Below are 18,582 nucleotides of genomic sequence, written 5' to 3'. Positions count from 1 at the left end.
AGAATGCCTCGCTTTCCTCCCTGTCTCCCACACTTACTTCACAGCGAAGCACTTTGGGTATGATGTAATAAGGTACAAGTCATTTGTTATCTTAGCAAATGTTTGATCCCTTGAAGCAGTTTTGCTTTAAAGCAATCCCCTGTGGCCTGTTGTCATTACAAGGAAGGGGTTTTCTCCTCCTTCACTGATTCATTCCTGGACTGCAATAGGAATACATTTGGACCTCTTTGGGGAGAGTTGATCTTCTCTCAGCCATTTAGGAAAGGAAGTAGTGCTCTGCAGCAAAGGCAGTCTCTGCTCCTTAACCACTCCACAGGCTGACTGGGGGTAACTGCTGCTGGAGAAAGACACGCCTCTCTGCCAGCTACACTGGTACCCGGGACAACACTGGCGGTGAAGGGCACTTTCGGGTGTTAACCAACCTACCCCAATTTGAGGACTGGGAGCAAAGAATCATCATGTCCACGAGTCCCCAGATTGGGACTCACAGCAAACAAAGACTCAATGCTGCTGGTTTCCAGCATTCGACTTTTTTGCTCTGCTGTTGAACCATCGTAAACCACGTTCAAGCAGATTGGAACCAATGAAACTTGGAGTGCTGTTTTTGGTACTTCTTCAAACCTCCCCAAACTGCTGTAGCTGCTCCTCGAAACAGTTTGCCAACTGCACCGCGCCAGCTGAGCACATCAACCACCCTGGCACGAACATGAAGCTCACAGCTGCTGAAGCCTTTGAAAGGCCATGCCTCGTACCACACCTTGACCCACCACCATCTTCATCAGTGACCCCTGACTGACACCAAACCGACCCCAATAGCCTTATTGACCTTCATCCTTTAAATGTTTCATCGCATTGCAGCAAGATTCATCTAGAACCTGACTCGACGCCTGCATCTGAATCACTACGACGTACTGCATCCAAACAAGTTGAGAAGCCGGGTTCAATGCTGTCGATCCGCCAAGAAATGATAAAGGTAGTGGTGGAAGCCCCAGCCCACTTGGTCCACCTTTTGGGAACCTAGTGACTGTTGAAGTCCCCTTATGCACCTTTTCACAGAGATATATCCTTTTGAACCACATTGAAGTGATGTATTGCATTTTTTCCAGGCTAAGTATCAAGAGTGCTTTTATCGTTACATGCTGCATTTCTCAGTCTTCTTTTACACAGTGAGTTTCATTCGTTTTTTTCTAATACGTTATTTTTGCATACTGGAGTGTTTAGTTAAAGTATTTCTATTTTATTAGAACGTTGATTGGACATTCATTTATTTTGGACAGTGTACTATTGCCTTTTGGGTTGCTACTGTCTCACAGCCACATTTCTCTTAAGGGTATTGCCTGACCTCGACCCACATTACCACAAAAGACAAAGGAGGTATATCTCTTATCTGTGCCTATCTCACTGTTATGATTGGGGTCACTGTTGTTTTGTGGAAGTGTGAGGAGTGAGCAGGTGATTTAGCCCCCCCTCCTTCAGGGCAGTAGTTATTTTGCCACATTCAGGTAAGGTGGAAGAAGGTCAGGGAGGCGGGTGCCTGAGAAGCAATTTGTGAGGTCTGCCACCACTCATTAGACCAGCAGAGTGCCACTCCTAGCTCGGTGCAAGTAGGATGCAGGCCCAGAGGGCCAACTCGTTAGCATGGCAGACCCAACAAATATTGCACAAGATTTTGCAGGCCCTAGTGTGCAGTGCCAACATAGCAGTAGAGGCAATAGAGCATTAAGCAATGCATACTAACACATGGCAGCAGCCATCAACCTCATAGAATGGTGGCACGGCAACAAGGCGTTCACCAATATGATGCAGCACAGAAGATGAGCAGGACAGGTGAAACGCTATACTACGAAAGGTTCTCTGGGGGAGTATAGCCGCATCTCGGGGGGTAGTTGAAAGTCATTCAGCTGTCCCGCCAGCACAACACAGACCAGCCAAGCCCAACTCTTTGCCAATTACATGAGGTGCTGCCCAATGAACTTAGTAGCCTTATGTAGAAAACGAAATGGTGGCAAGTAGCAGTATGAACAGGGAATGCGTCCATAGGTAAGCAGTAGTAAAGGGACAGCCACAGACATACAGCCAGCCACTCCTCAGCTTGACCTCTAAGAATATTCAGGATCTCACACACGGAGCACTCCATTCATAGAACCTCACAACATGATACATCCAGGCGAGGACTCGATAGAGCATACGTGTGAGACAGGAGCCATCGAAAGTACAGCAGAACACTAGTGTTCTGTATAATGTTCGATTTCCACACAAGAAAAAACAAGACAGGACATTTTCTGCACTGGAATTCCATTTTTACAACTCGTTTACTTGTAAATAATATGGAAATGTCAGTGTCTCAGTGCTCTGCTGTCATTATGAGGTGTTATATTATCCCACTGCATGTTTGATGATGGATAATGATATAAACGGCAACCTACAAAGCATTCTGGGACCTCTCTGCTTGAAAAATGAGATGCTCGTAGTTGTTGCTAATACTTGTTTCCCGTGACAGCCGTGCATGAGGGTTATATCCCCATTTCTGCATTATGTAGTTGTTTTCATTATTATGTATTCCTTTTACCGCTGTCCATTTTCAAAGACCATCTTCTAAGTTGCATGAAGAAAATTACTAATGCTGTGCCATTGATTGGTGCATATGTTTTTAGAATTAGTTATTCCTCAAGTTGTTTTCTTACAGTATTTCATATAGTAAATTGGCATTGTGACAAAACTACCCATGGGATATCAGAGCCTTCACAAAAAATCAATTACCATCCGTGGAAATGTTTACCAAAGAGAATTGCCCTTGCGTTACTGCGTAAGAAACGCAATTAAGATAAAATCTAATTAGATAGCAGTATAATTGCTAATTGATTGCCTATCTACACTTCATACATTTTCAGGCGCAGACTACATGAACATAAGGAGGATTGGAATTATCTTTTGGATGTGCTATATGGAGGGTTATTGTTTGTGTGTCCTGTGTGTCCTGTAAAATATGATGACCTCATCAGTATGCACCGATACAGCATATAGTAGCATGAGCAATGGCCGAGCTCTCAACGGTGTGCTGCGAGTTATGTACAGTGATGCGTCCTTATCGTTTTCACAATTCCTTTAGATTAAGGGCCAGATTCATGTAAATCTGTGCAGAAATCTGCAGGGGCTGCACTGAGATGGACAGTTTGCGAGCATGTGCGCAAAATAAATATGCGCGAACACATTTTCATGGAATTTACTGCACAAAGTAACCATAATCACAAGTCGTGGACGGAATGCTGCCGACATGCCCGCACACAAAGCATAAACAGCCAGAACAGCTACCTTTGCAAGCGCCCGTGGGCGCGAATACAAGCACCCTTTAAACAGTGCATGGAGTCTCCCGCAAGCAGCCCTGCATCTCAGGGACCCTGCGTGGGATCCCCCGTAACTGTGTCCGGCATCCCGACAACATGCATATAAAAAAATCATAACTCGTGTGAACCCCGTAAACCGTTCCTGCACCCTTTTAAACTGCATATGCGCACCACTAAGTTAGATCGGAACCCTGGTTGTGTATATGCACCCCGAAATCGGACATGCAACCCCACCTCTGTGCTGCAAATTATTTGCACAAGTGTACTTATGCCTGCCTTTGGGTGGCAGATAGTATGAAGGACTTGCGTGGCCTTTTCCCGGCCGTGAGGTTGCGCAATCGAATCCATGAATACGCCTTGTGCTGTGCAATTGTTTCCGAACGCCCATTTTTGAGCAGGCTCTGCCCCATTTTTGGTTCCCTATCCCTTACCAGCCCTCAGCACAAGCCACGTCCTGCATGGAGTCTCGCACAAGGCCTTTGACGGCTCGTAGAGAGGTATCGAGCCTGTGCAAACTCATTGCAAGTCCAGGAAAAGTACAGCGCATTCAAATCCCTGAATCGACGAATGGGGATTTGCACGCACAATGGCGTGCAAGTACCCTATTTTCCACGCAAATAATTCCATGAATCGGTCGCTAAGTTATTTGCCATGCCCGAGTTCACAACTTCATATATCTTAAGAAAAGCATGAACTGAATAGTAAAGTTGCTTTGTCCTTTTAAACCGCATTTCTGCATTAAGTAAGTAGAGCAAATGCTCTTGGTATATGTTTAATACTGAAGCTACTTGTACTTCATTTTCCATACGCAGTGGGGAGGGATTCAGGATACAGCGTCATAGAGCACATTCTTGGAGCTTCACAGTGCAAATGGTGCCCTTTGTGACTTAGGTTTGTACGTCTGTATAGTTCTGCTGCCCGTCCATGAATGCAGGACGAAAGTTAGTACATAGGCATGTTTGGCAACTCAGGAAAATGAAGTGCCAGGGCAGGATTATATAAACTAATTTTGGGGGTGCCATTTATTTTTTGCCTAGTGGTGAGTTAGAGGGGGTGCATGTTTTGAACCCTGTCACATGGCATTCCTGTTTCACAGCTATTCTTTTGCACAGATTTATTTTTGCAGAGGTTAATTCATGTCAGAAATACAGAAGAATCCATTCACCCTACCACTGGACTAAAGGTGGCTGGGGAGTTAACACCATAGACTTCATGCCCTGACGCTATACCGGCAATAGCTTATCCCTTCCTTTTTAGCTACCTTTTCCTCCCCTCCATTTCATCTTGAAGAAACCATAAGAAAATGAAAAGAGTGAAGTGAAGAAGGAAAGAAAGAAGACTGAGAAAAGAAAGGGAGATGGAGACTGAGGTAGACACAAAGAAAGAGAGAAACACGATACAATGGTGCATAAAAGGAAGGAGCAATGAAGATGGTAAGAAAGTAGAGGCAGATACTGGCTAGAATCCCAAGACTAAGTCAGCTGTGCAAGTGCTGCACTGTGATGCTGTAATTGCATTGGAGCGACAGGGCCTCCCTGTCCTTGTCCTGTAGTCCTTTTTCATTGGTGTTCTGTATTGTTTTCTGCCCAGGACTCCATGTGCGACTCCTGGCAGTGCAGCTCCTCCTGTTTTTGATTTGGTGTACAAACCCATGGGATACCCTTATGGCACCCATGGGTGGGGGTGTAACCCTGTGCCCCTAGTGTATGTTTTTGGGCATTTTTGTGTGGCCCGCAGAGCAGGGTATGGGCTGGTGGCAGCTCCATGCTGAATTTGACAGGTGCTCTGAGTATCCTACATTTTGGCATACCCAGGCCCTGCCATTGGAATCAGTTGATTCCTGATAGGAAACAAGATGGCCCCTGTGGCCTCTTGCTTTCTATTGCCTGTTACCTTGTTTTCCCAAAGTCCTGGGAAGCCCTGGCTCTGTCCCTTCCCCCTGACTGGCTGTTGGGTGGAAGTTCCATATATGGTGTTGTTGTTAAGTCCAGGCCAGACTGGCTGGAGCCTTCCCAGTGACTGTATGTTGTGGGTACACCCTGCGGGTGGGACCAGGGTGAATGGAGTGTGTGACCAATATGCACTTCTTGTTGTGGATGTCTGGTTTCTGGTATGAGAGGCAAAGACTGAGACAACCCTGCCCAAAACTGGAATGAATGCAGTGTGTAGTGTTGAATGGCTGGGTACTTGTCCCAATACACATTCCTTGTTGGGAGTGTCTGAGAGGGAGGAGTATGGCCTGAATGCACTGTATGCCTGATTGGCTGACTGACTGCATGAATGCCCTTCTGTATGATTGGCTGCTGAGTGTGACCCAGCAGTGTGGATGAGAGACAGAATAGTATATCTGGGGACCTCTCACCACTGGAAATTGTTCAGAAGCTGAGTCAATACTTGAAGAGTAACTGAAACTGCTTATCCTCGACGCCCAGCTGGAAGAATAAGAACTGCTGCTGCATTTGCTTGGACCCGATCTGAAAGCTGTCGAGTTTGTCGAGGACTGATCCGAGAGAGGACCTGGCTAGGTGCCCTCTTCCCCTGCTCCGAGGGACCATCGAGCACCGCCAACCTTCGCCGAAGCTCCCTGGAAGTCAGACCCTCGAACGGCTGCCGACCGGTGTTGGGGCCCGCCGAGGAGAACGAAGTGAAGCACCCGAACATCGATGCCATTGAAGTCCATTGCCATCGACCAGGATTAGGAGTATCACCATAACAGCTTGGTTAAGTAACTTTGGGTATCACGCTAAATTACCAGGAGAATCCAGACGTGGACCCCCTGCTCATTGTTCTTGGAAAGGCACAGCTCCACCTCACTTATGAGGCCCGACTAGACTGAAAAACGTGTCTTGGGTTGCTGTTGGTACTCTTGTTCAGAGAAGAATTGCCTAGCATTTTGGTGCTGGACTGCCCCTGGGCAGGACAAAGACTGATATGCAGGGATATTTTTCCTCTGTGAAAGGGACAGTTAGCTAAAGACTTGGTTGAGACTCTCCAAGGGTCATCCACCCAAGAACAGGTCAATGGTCTGTGTTTGTGCTGGTAGAGAGACTCCCAGACCACCCTTTGTTTCGTAGGAGAGAGGTTGGCCCCAGTTTAGCAGATCTGCTCCATTCGGTGAACCGGTTCTATGTGATATTCTCAAATATTAAAGGCTGCAGACAAAAAGGACCAATTTATTTCTGCTGATTCTCTTTTCAACCACCACCACCCTGCCTGCCTGTCCGGACTCCTAACTTGGGTTTTTTCAGCCCATACCCTCCCTTTAATCCAGTGCCTTCGCTCTGTCATAACAATCCCTACCCGCCTCACCCCCACATATAAATACACACAAACCCGCACCTTGTTCCCAGCCCCCTCCCCTCCATATTACAAACACTACCCCACAACATAAAGACAGACACACAAATAGACAAATGCCTCATAGCCCAATGCTGTCTTGCCCTGCCCATCCTGCACACGCCTGTCAGCCCTTGTGTGCACTCATATACGTTAGGGGCGTGACAGATTTAGAAAGAAAGCTCTGAGCAGTCTTTCTAAATTGGTCTTTTTATTTGTCAAGGGAAATAAACATACTTTTTCACTCAATACCAGTGGCTGAAGGAAGCAGGGTGCAATTTATGGGGGAAATCTGAGCTCTTCAGGATCAGGGAAAGGGTGCTCAGGGCAGCTTTTTGGCTCGGAGCCAGTGTGACAGATCCTGGTAGGAAAGGGATGCAAGGGTTGAGGTTAGAAGGAGCCCATTGAGTGTATGGCACTGTTTGAGCATGAAGAGGAGAGAGCCATGATGGAAGTGAGTGTGGGAGTTTTTCAAGGTGTGGCCATCCCGGTGGGGTGGATTCCATTCCTGATTTGGGCCGCTTGGAGGTACCGGCACACATTAGGGACACCACAGCCCTCCCATTGCTGCAGAGCCAAGATGGATCTTTGGGAGATCCTAAGGTGTCCACCCCTTGGTTTGGATGCTCATAAGGGAAGGTTTAGCTATCTGGATTGGGAGACTAGTAAAGGAGTAAAGGAGTCTTAGGAGGATGTTCATGTTTATTGGGTAGATCCGGCCCAAGGGTAGCCAGCGGCTGAGGTCTATGGCAAGAGTTTTGAGGAGGGGAGAAATGTTCAGTGTGCAGAGGTCCCATCTCTGTGGGGCCACAACTCCTCATAGCTACTCTAGGGATTTATGTGAAGCACATGTTATCAGTTTCCTCTGAGATATTAAGGAAGAAGGACTTTTTTTTATAGTTAATGGTGTAACCTGAGGCATGGCCAAAGGCCTTGCTTACGCGAAACACAATGGTAAGGGATTCCTCGGTGTGGCCGAGGAACAGGAGCACATCATTAGCATATAAGGCTATTTTCTGGGGGCAGGACCAGGCTGCAATTCACTGTATATTTTCATTTGCCATGATGTTACAGGCTAGGGGTGCCACCGCTAGGTTGAATAAAAGAGTAGAGAGGGGGCAACCTTGACATGCTCTTCTTTTTAGATATTTTGGTTGGGTAATGTGACCGTTTATTCTGATTTGCATGAAATATGCAGCCAACGAGGTTGCAATACAGGATCTAAAGTTGGGCACAAACCCGAAGGCCAGCAGGGATTTCTACAAGAATCCCCAGTCCAGCCAGTCTAAAGCTTGGTTTGCATCAAGTCAACCTAGAAAAAATGTTTGTTTGTTTAGTTTACCCAGCTTGATTACATCCAGTATTCTCCAAATGTTTTCATGTGTTGACCTATAAACCACTAATCCTGGCTGGTCAGGGTGTATAAGAGGGAGGACCCACACGAGCCTAGTAGTGAGGATGTTTCCAAAGATGCTGGCTTGATGTTCATCAGAAATATAGGTTGTAGGAGTCACAGCTATAATCCGGTTTGCCTGGTTTGAGGAGCAAGATCGCTTGGGACTCCACTGTTGTGTGGCAGAACAAGTTGTAGGGCGGGAAGGAATTGAAGAGGTTGATTAGACTGGTCAAAAGCTGACTTTTAAATAGTTTTTAGAATCGGACAGTGAAGCCATCTGTGCCAGGGATTTATTTGTGGAGAGTGAATTGAGGGCTTCCTCAACTTCCTTTTTGGAAATTGGCAAGTAGAGGGCTGCCCTGTCGCGGTCATATATGGAAGGGAGCACCCCCCTCTCGCTGTAGGTGTTCTGTGTGTCATTATCCTGAGAGGGATCAGCCATAAGGCGGAGCAAAACTTATAAGCGACTTTGCATTTCTCTGCAATACCATACTGCAGTACTTTGGATGCATCCATGAGCCTAGCAATCCTGTTTCTGGATCTGATGCCTTTTAGTTTAGTGGCTAGTAATCTATTGGCCTTATTGCCTTCAATGTAATACTTCTGCCTGATTGCTGCGGTTGCCTGGGCAGTGTGGTCTGCTAGATGGGCTCACTGCTTTGCCCGCTCATTGCACACGTTTCTAAGGGTTTCCAGGTGGCATCTGATGGATTCCCTAGCTCTGACAAAGGCTGAGAAGCAGCAATGAGTTTGCCCCTGAGGACTGCATTGAAAGCATCCCATTGAGTACTCCAGGCCATGCCCGAGTGTTGTTGGTAGCAAAGTAAAGACCTATCAGAGAGCTCACGTCTGCTATAATGGAAGGATCCTGGTGGAGAGCATCGTTCAGTTGCCAACAGGGCTTTGGAATTAGTGAGAGACTGTGAACCGAGAGGCCTGCTGTCTCTGGGGAGTGATCCTTCAGACTCGTGATCACAATGTTGACCTTCACCAGACAGGGAAACAGCACTGATGACACAAGCAGGAAGTTGAGGCGAGAGTGGACCCTATGAATGTGGGAAAAGAAGGAAATGTCTTGCTCCCTAGGGAGAAAGAAGAACCTGCCAGGAGTCAACAATGTTCAATTTTCTGAATAACTGAAGGAGGGCAAGGGCATTGTGGGAGTCTTCCTGCGTTTGTGGTGGGGATTTGTCCAGGGATGTGTCTGATGTGGCGTTGAAATCCTCACCCACGACTAGATGGCCATCAGAAAACTTGTAAAGGGTTGAGCTAAATACATTAAAAAAATAGTCTTACACCTTGTTTAGGGCATAGATGGAGGCGAGAGTAACCAGGAGCCCACCGAATCTCCCCTTGAGATAGAGGAAGCTGCTCTCAGGGTCCTTGCAAATGGAATACTTGATGAAGGGGATCTCTTTAGAGATGAGGAATCCAACCACTCTTTTAAGAGCTATGGGATGCGAAGAATTTTCTGGGGAGGAGCGGGCACTTAAAATGGGATTTGTCCTATTGCATCAAGTGGGTCTCTTGAATTAAACTATGCCACACACTGACTGGCGTAGCAACTGTCCTGGGCGAATTAAGGCACTGGGCATTGTGGGTGGTTATTGGTACAGATGGAGAGGTCCCCAGGACATTTGGGCAGCTGGTGCAGGCATAAGGGCGTGTTTAAGTGTGCTGTAAGTGGAGATGATGCCTGTTTATATGGACCTGAGGTGTAAGAGTTGCAGGGTACTTCGTAGGGAGAACAAAAAGCAACTGACAAGGTGGCCTTGGCCACCAGTGCCTGGTAGACTTTTCGATACATATCTGGTTAGAGAACAATAGCTTTTGCAAGGGTAGTGGTGCAGGGTGCATTTGTTAAGGCACGAACATCATAATGATAACTGTAACAATGCAGAGCAATTGGAATACACATTGAATGATGGAGATACAGTAGAAATGCACTGGAGTTCTCTCACTACTGGCAGGGAGCTAGTGGGCTGCTGTGGGTAGAGAGTCATGGTGGTTGAGACTCACAGGGAAGAGGGCCTGTGCCGCCGTCCAGCATCAGACAATTCTTCTTAAAGTCCCTGATGCGCATTCATGACTTGCAGGCACTTTATGGTCTCCTACTCTGTGTCGGGCCTCTGAGTCCTTATCGAGTGGGTCCATGGATGCGGGACAGGTGGGGCCCTGTAGGAATTCTGCTTTACTTGGGTTGGACCGGTCCCATGAGTTGTCTTTCCAGGTAAACAGGAGGGAGCAAGGAAAGCCCCAGCGATATTGTTCCTATCATTGAGCCAGGAAGTCACTGGTTTGAATGCCCAACGCTTTGTAAGCATGGAGAGGGCCAGGTCCCAGAACAGTTGAATCTTGACTTCTTTGTATCACAGTTCACCCTTGGAATTTGACCCTCACATGATCTCCTCCTTGACCCTGAAGTATTGTACCCTAGTAAGGACATTAGGGATCAGGTTTTTTGAGTTTTGCAAGGCTGAGTACACCCTTTCGTGGTGTCCAGGAATATGTGTTCATTGACCTGAAGGGAGATGATCGATCTCAAGAGTCCCAGGATGAACTCTTTGAGACCACAGTCTGGAATGCCGGTTTGAATATGCCTGGCAAGGATATAGTTTCTCTGAGCCCTGTTTTCGAGGTCAATTGCTTTCAACTGGCGTTGTTTGTTTGCAGATTCCAGAGTTTCTACTCTATTGCTTAGCTCTGTCAGTTCATATGATTGCTTGCCAGTTGAGTCCTCCAGGTCATTGATCCGGTGTTCCATAACCTTGAGCCTGATTACCTATGGCCGTTATCTTCTGGCTCAGCTCAGCCATTCTAGAATTTTGCTTTCAATCTCGAGCAGGTGATGTTGCATGTCTTCCTTAGTGGCAAGGGCTTCCACCTGGGGGGGCTGGGTGCCCGGCAGGTGGACCTGTGCCTCACTTCTTATTTGCTGCTCCTTCACTTTGTCTGAGGTAGTATTCCTCATGGTGAAGATATCAGTGGATTTGTTAAGTTTCCCCTGCTAGGCCATGGTGAGAGGATGAAGTTGCTGGAGGGATGGCTAGGGCAGATGGAAGTAGGCAGAGGTGTAATCAACGGCAGCCCTTCAGGTGCGGATTCATGAGTGAGAGTTCCAGGGGAAAATCTGGTGTTGGTTTGCATAGGTTAAGGGCTAGATGATATCCTTTTGGGTGGCGCTTCATGGGGTCGGATGAGCATGCACTGCAGGAGGCCGCGACAAGGGGAGAAAGGGATGCTACTTGTGCAAGGAGGGCTGACAATAGGTGGCAGCCGGTGCCCCAATCGAGTTTTGCTGAGTTGCCTAGTTGGTGATCAGAGCGTATTGATCAGAGACGGGGGGGCTTCCCCAATGATGCCAGCCACAGGGGCCCATCGTTGTCTTAGATGTTTCATGCTACTAGGGACCCCATTCTCACCTGGCTTGTCGGTGTGCAGTCAGGCCTGGTCGCTAAGCTAAAATCCAGACTGAACTAAAATTAGCGGAACAAAAATTGCAAAAGAGCCAAGATTCTGAGGCAGAATCTGGAAATTACATCAAACAGCTAAAACGGGACTTAGCCCTACAACGACAGAATAATTCAGACAATGAGGCCCAATTAAATGCCTTAAGAATGGAGTGTCAGGAAAAGGCTGACTCTCTCCAAGAGAGTCAACATAAACTAAACCAACCACTAAAATATGATACATTTTGCTCAGAACAAATAACCGTGTTACAAAAAGCAGATTGAGAAAGTGGAAGAGGAAAAATATAAATTAATTATGAGAGAACTCCTCTCTCAAACAGAATTTGATGAAGAGGGCCAAAAATGAGGTGCCATAACACAACAAAGGGATGACCTGGCTGAAAAAAGGGGTGCGCTGTATCTGGAGAAAGAGGCCCTATCCCAGGAAATGTGCAGTTTAAAAAGCAACCTGGAGAGAAGGGAGTCAGACCTTCAGGTACTGACTGGCATAAAAGAAGAATGTAATAAATTAATGGGACATAGTAGACAAATGGAACTCAAGTTAGAGCAGGCAATAGAGGCTCTAAATGTGCAGAAAAAGGAGGTTTACCTCCTGCAACAGAAATTGACTCATTGTTCCCAAACCATACAGGCAGCGCAGAGAGACAATGAGGCCCTCGGTGAAGAGAAAGAGGGGCTCCACCAGCAGGTGGCAGCTCAAGAGCTGGTCATAAAGGCCAGTAAAGCCCTGATAGCTGAGCAAAAGGCTCATATCTTTGCCTATTATCAAGAGGTAGGGGCTGGGAATGAGAAACTAGCGAGGTTGGAGAAAGAGGGTGCTAGATTTTATCCAAACTGGAGGAACCCCGAACAAGTAGAGAGGGACAGGGCAACCCCTGATCATAGTATGATGACCTCTGTACTAAGGGACTCAAACCAAGTTAATACTTTGTGGACTGTTGACTTCCTGTCTACTGGTTCACATGAGCCAGAAACCACGAGGCCATCAGAATTAAATAGGCCTAGCATGATGGATCTGACAGGTCAGCGCCCCTCAGAAATGGAAGATCATGTGGGGTCCTTGAGCAGTAGCACCTCTGAGTCTGAGGGTGGGTAGACTCAGGTGACACGGCCAAAGAAGGAAAATAAACTAAAGAGAGTTATGGCAAAAGACCCCATTTGGCAGATCAAGGCCATTAGGAATTTTATTACCATGTACCACAAAAATGCAAAGTATTATGTTTGGGAGTATTTGCAACTCTATGAACAAATGATGGACACTTTTCACCTTGAAGACAGCCAGAAGTGCATAGAGTATGCTAAATGGACATTCTCTCCAGAGTACTCCAGCTTCTTTGCTGGACTGGAAGACCAAAAACATTCAAGATGGTCCATGTACAGGGTGGCTATTCTGAAATAATTTCTGCCCACAGGAACCCCCAAGAGTCTCACAAAGCAATTTGTGTAGGAGCTAAAAAGTGCCTTTGCACAAACCACTAGGAGGGTGTGCACAGATAGCAGAGAGATTATAACTACCTACTTTCATGCGCTCGCAAAATATATCATGACCCACCTGGTGAGGGATTTTCATGATAAAAGATCGCTGGACTGGGTTATAGAGCACGCTACCCGCATGTATGAGGTCCAAAAACCTGCAGAAAATAAAAACCCCATAAAAAAACAAACCACCCAACACCCCTGCTGCTGCTAAAGTGGCGGAGGTGAAGGTTGCCCCCATTTTGGACCTAGAAATGGGGGGGCCTAAAAATGTACCTACCAGAAACCAGCAAAATCAGAGGCCAAGAAGGCCTTCTTGCCAATCAGCAATCGGACCCCTAATTCCACTGATTAAACAAGTCCCAGATACATGGGCAACCGACCTATCTTGGGGTATGTATGGACTCCCCCAGCCCAAGGGGGGGTGGTCCCACCAGGTAAGTACCGCTCCAGGAAACTTCCCTCCTAACTTCCCTCGGGAGGGCAGTAATCCCCCTAATCCTGGCCTATGTTTCTTTCCCTGGTACCCACAAAACCCCAACCTGCAGGACAAACCTCCTTTCTTTCCCCGGTTTCAGGAGCCCAGACAACTCAATATGGGAGAGGGGAGGCCAAGGGAGGGGGGTTACCAAAATCCCCAGTACCCAGGGTACTCTGGGGAAGGGATAGTTACCCTTCCCATGAAACCCCTAGGTACGAACAGAGACCCTCGTACCAGCCGGAACGGGTGTCCCAACTGGAGCACCAGGTCCAGAATCTCACACAGGATCTGGGTCGCATGTTGAAGGCTCAGCAGAACCCTCAGATGAACATGGCATCTCAGAACCCCTCAAACCAAGGGTCTTTCACCCCAGAACAAAGACGGGGAGAGAACAACGATAATTCACTGGTTCCCGAGGAGGAGGCATGGGGGGGGTGTAAAAGCCAGGAGGAAGCTTCCTTCTTCACCTGTGAAAAGCTCCTGGACACCCCAGAACCGGAACTAAAATCGCTTGTCCCGAAAATCTGCAACCCAGGGAATAAGAGGGTGATTAGGAGAAATAAAAACCTCAAAAAGTGTCAGCACCAGCTTCTAATACAATTTTAGTTCCCTTTTTTATCTCTTCAACCTCCTCACCTGTGGAGTCGAAATCCTCCTCAACTGGGCTGAGTGCTCGGTGTGCCGTGTAGTCCTTTTCCTTTTTTTCGAGGCTGAGCGTGTCTCCCACAAGAGGAAGCCCTAGTGAGAGCGTGTAAATACGCCCTGACCGTGCCCCCCTCCCAGGAGGGACAAAAAGGGGGAAAAAAGCCAGAATAGGCAAAAAACCCCTTGAACCGGCAGGTATCCTGATGGCAGCTGGGCTCGTGTAAAGCAGACGAGAGACGGGATAAGGCAGCAACAGGAAGCACCGGGATGAGTAAACTCCAGCAACACCGGAAAAGAAAGTAAACAAACGAAAGGCAGAAAGCCGGGCACGAAGGAGTGAAAGGAGGGAGGAGGAAAAGAACTGAAGGCGGGGACCAGAGAAGGACCGGGAAGAGAAAGGTAAGGCTCGAGGAGCAAGAGGTAAACAGCGTGTAGCAAGACCGCAGCAGCGAAGAAAAGCAGCTGACCGTGGAAGGTTGCAACGCGCTGGACCAAGGGAGAGGAGTGGTTAAATAACGCTATGGTCAACCAAGCGGAAAAAGACTAGACCGCTTAGTGAACGCAGCGTCAAGCGTGACGGGAATCAGGAAGTCCGTAAGCGGCAGCTGGGCCAAAGACGCCAGCTGAGAATGCGGCGCATGACAAAAAGGCCCATTTTGTTGAGGAAGTTAGTGTCTTCCAATCTGAAGGGGAAGAATCCTTAGAGGATTCTGGGAAACAATGTTCTCCTTCATGGGCGGAGGAATTCTGCCCAAAGAAAAATGTGTCCCAAGAGATCTGACTGAAGACTGGGTGGCTGTGGGGACTGATTCAGAATTGTCCATCCCTGAACCCCAGCATGGTCATCCCGAGAATAAAATATTAAAAGAGGACGCTCAAACTTCCCAAACCAATTTGGGTGACTGCCTCCCAGAAGGGGGGGGCACAGTCCAGGATCAGAGGAAAAAGGGGATTCCCAAACATCACAAACCAATTCTGGTGACTGCCTCCAAAAAGAGGGGGGCAGCCTAAAATCAGAAAAAAGGGGATTCCCAAACATCACAACCAATTTTAGTGACTGCCTCCAAGAAGAGGGGGGCAGCCCAGAATCAGAAAAAGAGGATTCCCAAACTTCCCAAACCAATTTGAGTGACTGGCTCCAAGAAGGGGGGTGGGGTGGGGGCAGCCCAGAATCAGAAAAAGGGGATTCCCAAACAGCACAAACCTATTCCGGTGACTGTCTCCGAGAAAAGAGGGACAGCACAGAACCCAGAGAGAAAGGGGAGCCCAAAACTCCCCAATAATCAGAACGCCAAAGTTTGCCTTCAGATTCCCAAACTCGGAACAGAATTATGTCCAAATGACCCCTGTGTCGGAGTCCAAAATCAAGAAATTAACGGCCCAGCTGGCTCACAATGCCCATTACCTTTGCCCATTGGAGGAGAAAGCAGGTAGATTCTATGCCTCCGTCCAAGTGCAGGGGTAATGTTCATTTTTAGCACTGATGGACACTACATCCCAATCCACTCTTCTTTCTAAAAAGGCCTTTGATCAGCTAAATTGAGGAAGAGGGGAGAGACACCAGATCCCTCTCACACTTCTTCCAGAACAACTCCAGAACTTCGACAGAAATTAAATTTGTGTCGAGTGGACTGCGGATTTGGAAATAAAAATTGGGTGACACAAGATGAAGCACCGGGTCCTAGTCATGACTCCATAGGGAAGGAACACTGTGTCTACTGTGAATGATATCCTTTTCAGGTTGTCTCCTCTAAAAGACTGTGTGAACAAGGTACTCTGGTCTCAGACTAACAGACAATAAAATTAAAACAGAGTGTCAACCATGTTAGTTTAAATAACACCGCTGCATGGTTGAACAAAAATCAGATCAAATTGAGTTTCATCTTCAAAATAATCAAACCCCAGACGTGACAGTAATTGCCATAGGAGAACAAGCTGGGGGTGGGAACTACTCTCCATTATCGAAATTCAACCTCCCTTCCAGTCTGAAGTGGCATTCCACATTGGAAGGAAATACTTTGAAGTTTTATACTGATTCATAATCTGAAAATCCCAATTCTATAGTCAAAAGTGATGAGAAACCAGCTCAAAGCATAGCTGGAATTCCGAAGAAGGGTGAACAGCTATTCCTCCCCATTCAGTTAAATGAGGGGAGGGAGTATGTTCTCACAAGAGTTGTCTTGAATATCGAAGAAAGCTTTATCAGCGAAGTATTATTCAGGAAACTCCCAAAAGACCAGACCCTGCCCGCAGTTGAGTCAGTTCATCAGTGGGTATGGGGTGCGGAAATTCCCTGTTCCAAACATCTTCTGCTCAGCAGTTGTATGCTCAAAATTTATATAGGCAACAAAAGCATAGAACATAATTGTTTTGTGCGAGGTGTTCCCTCCGCATTTTACATGGGCAGTCATATCCTCAACCAACTCAAAATTAATTTGGATCCTAGTAATTGCTAAGCCTGGTTCCAACTGGAGGGTATCTCCCAGGGCCTTGGCAATCCTAAAGAAAGCCTTCCGGTCAGCCCCAGTGCTACCGTGGGCAGTTGAAGTTTGAAAATGGAAAGGAGGTCACCATCCCAGGCCTAGCCTACAGAATCAGTATCCCCAAAGGAGAGTTGGCAGAAGAGAAATGGGTCTGTATTAATCAGTTAAAGAGTTGTCACCCCAGACATACTTTGTGGCGGATTGAGGAGCCAAGACAAAGTCAAAGAGAGGAGACATCTGGAGAATAAGAAAAAGAAAAAGAAGAACCAGAAAGGAAGAGGCAGGTTTATAGGTATAATTATTTAACAGAGAGTATTTTTTTTCATTGTCAGTACGAAAGGGATCACCAAAAGCTCTAGTAAAACCAATAGTTATCTGTGTCTTGTGAGTGATTTTTTGTTTTTATCATCAGTACTGTAATGATTGCAATGCATGTGTGTTCCATTTCTGTCAACCTTCCGGGAAGGCAGTCAGTGGGAAAATGTAACTGGTTCTTATTTATTCACTAGATTCGTACTGGTTCCGCCATGTCATAGACCAAGAAGGACCTCCCTGGGGACCTGGAAAGGAAAGATCAAATACAAATCTAGGGGTGGTGCTCCACACCACCAAGAAAGACATTGGGAAAAGCTGTGGGTGTCGCTCCACACTCCAACGAGAGACAATGGGAGGATCGTGGAGTACTGCTCCCTGATGGAAGAAGGACTCCACCTGATGAACCCCACTTTCGCCTACTGATGAACCCCACTTTGCCCTACTCTCCCTCGACAAGAATTCTCAGAAGAGTCGGGGGGATTTGTGAGATACATTGACCCACTCAGCAGAATTCCCATCCATAGCCAAGCTGCACTTCAGCAGTTAACAGCAAAATGGCTGCACTGTCTTACCAAGCACCTATTGGGCAAGTTGGAACGAACAGGGGGCACTCCGAGAAAAGCAGCCAGTGTGTGATCTTGTGTGCACCAAAGCAGCACTTTGAAAAGCAGCGCTTCTCTGCTGCTCGCTAAAAAGTTCACATTGAAAAGGGAATATTTTACATTGAAAAGGATGCCACCATGACACTCTTTTCATCTGTTAGACATCACACTGCTTTACTCAGTGAGGCCCAGCCCTGCCCATCCATACTCAGATTGTTCTCCAGCAGAAGAGAGCATTATTCCTGAATGAGAGGCTGTGTCAGATCAGATCTGGGAAATCTACAGAAACTTGGCTTTCAGTCACACGGAAAACGCTTGACTTTTGGGCTACGAAATGTCAAAAATCAATGCTTCAAAAGAAACCCTACCTCGATGGGCATATGTCAATTTCAGTGAACCTGGGTCTTGAACAGACTGCTGTATTAGAGAAACTGACTAGGGCTGCAAAATAATGTTGGGAATTTAGATGGAAGAGAAAACCCTTTGACAGGGACATCCCAGCAGACTTCACCACATGTTAAAATGTGCTTTTGCAAATAAGAAAAATACCTGTTTTAAAAGTGTAATGTTGAATAAGGCCCTGTCCTTGCCTAGCAATGTAAAGGGGGTTTTGCTGGGAAACATGTATGGGATGTTTTATTTCAACAGGCTTGCTTTTGAATCAGAACACAATAAAATGAAATAAAGAAATAAATGTATTGGCTGTACTGGGAAATCAGCCCAAACAGGTTTTCTGCCATGGCTCACGGGACATTTGGGTGCTGACAACAGGAGTGGCCTCACCCCAAAGGAAGCCACAATGGATTTCTGGGTCACCTATGTGTTAATTGTGCCCTTTGAAAATCTGAATGGACCAGGAGGCAGAATATCACACGCTTGTCAGACTTCTGTCTGTGCTCCAGGTTGACACAATAGATTCTGGGACACCTACGTGTGACTTTTGGAAAATGACCTCCCCTCAACTTCTACTGGGGAGTTTCAAAGCCAACTCCAGAGCAGCCTTGGAAGTTATGCCCTTATTTGGTAGACAATGC

The sequence above is a fragment of the Ambystoma mexicanum genome, chromosome 1p (assembly GCF_040938575.1).
Source record: "Ambystoma mexicanum isolate Mex_15411 chromosome 1p, UKY_AmexF1_1, whole genome shotgun sequence".
Taxonomy (NCBI): domain Eukaryota; kingdom Metazoa; phylum Chordata; class Amphibia; order Caudata; family Ambystomatidae; genus Ambystoma; species Ambystoma mexicanum.
The sequence above is the reverse complement of the archived record's forward strand: the minus strand, read 5'-3'. Positions refer to the sequence as shown.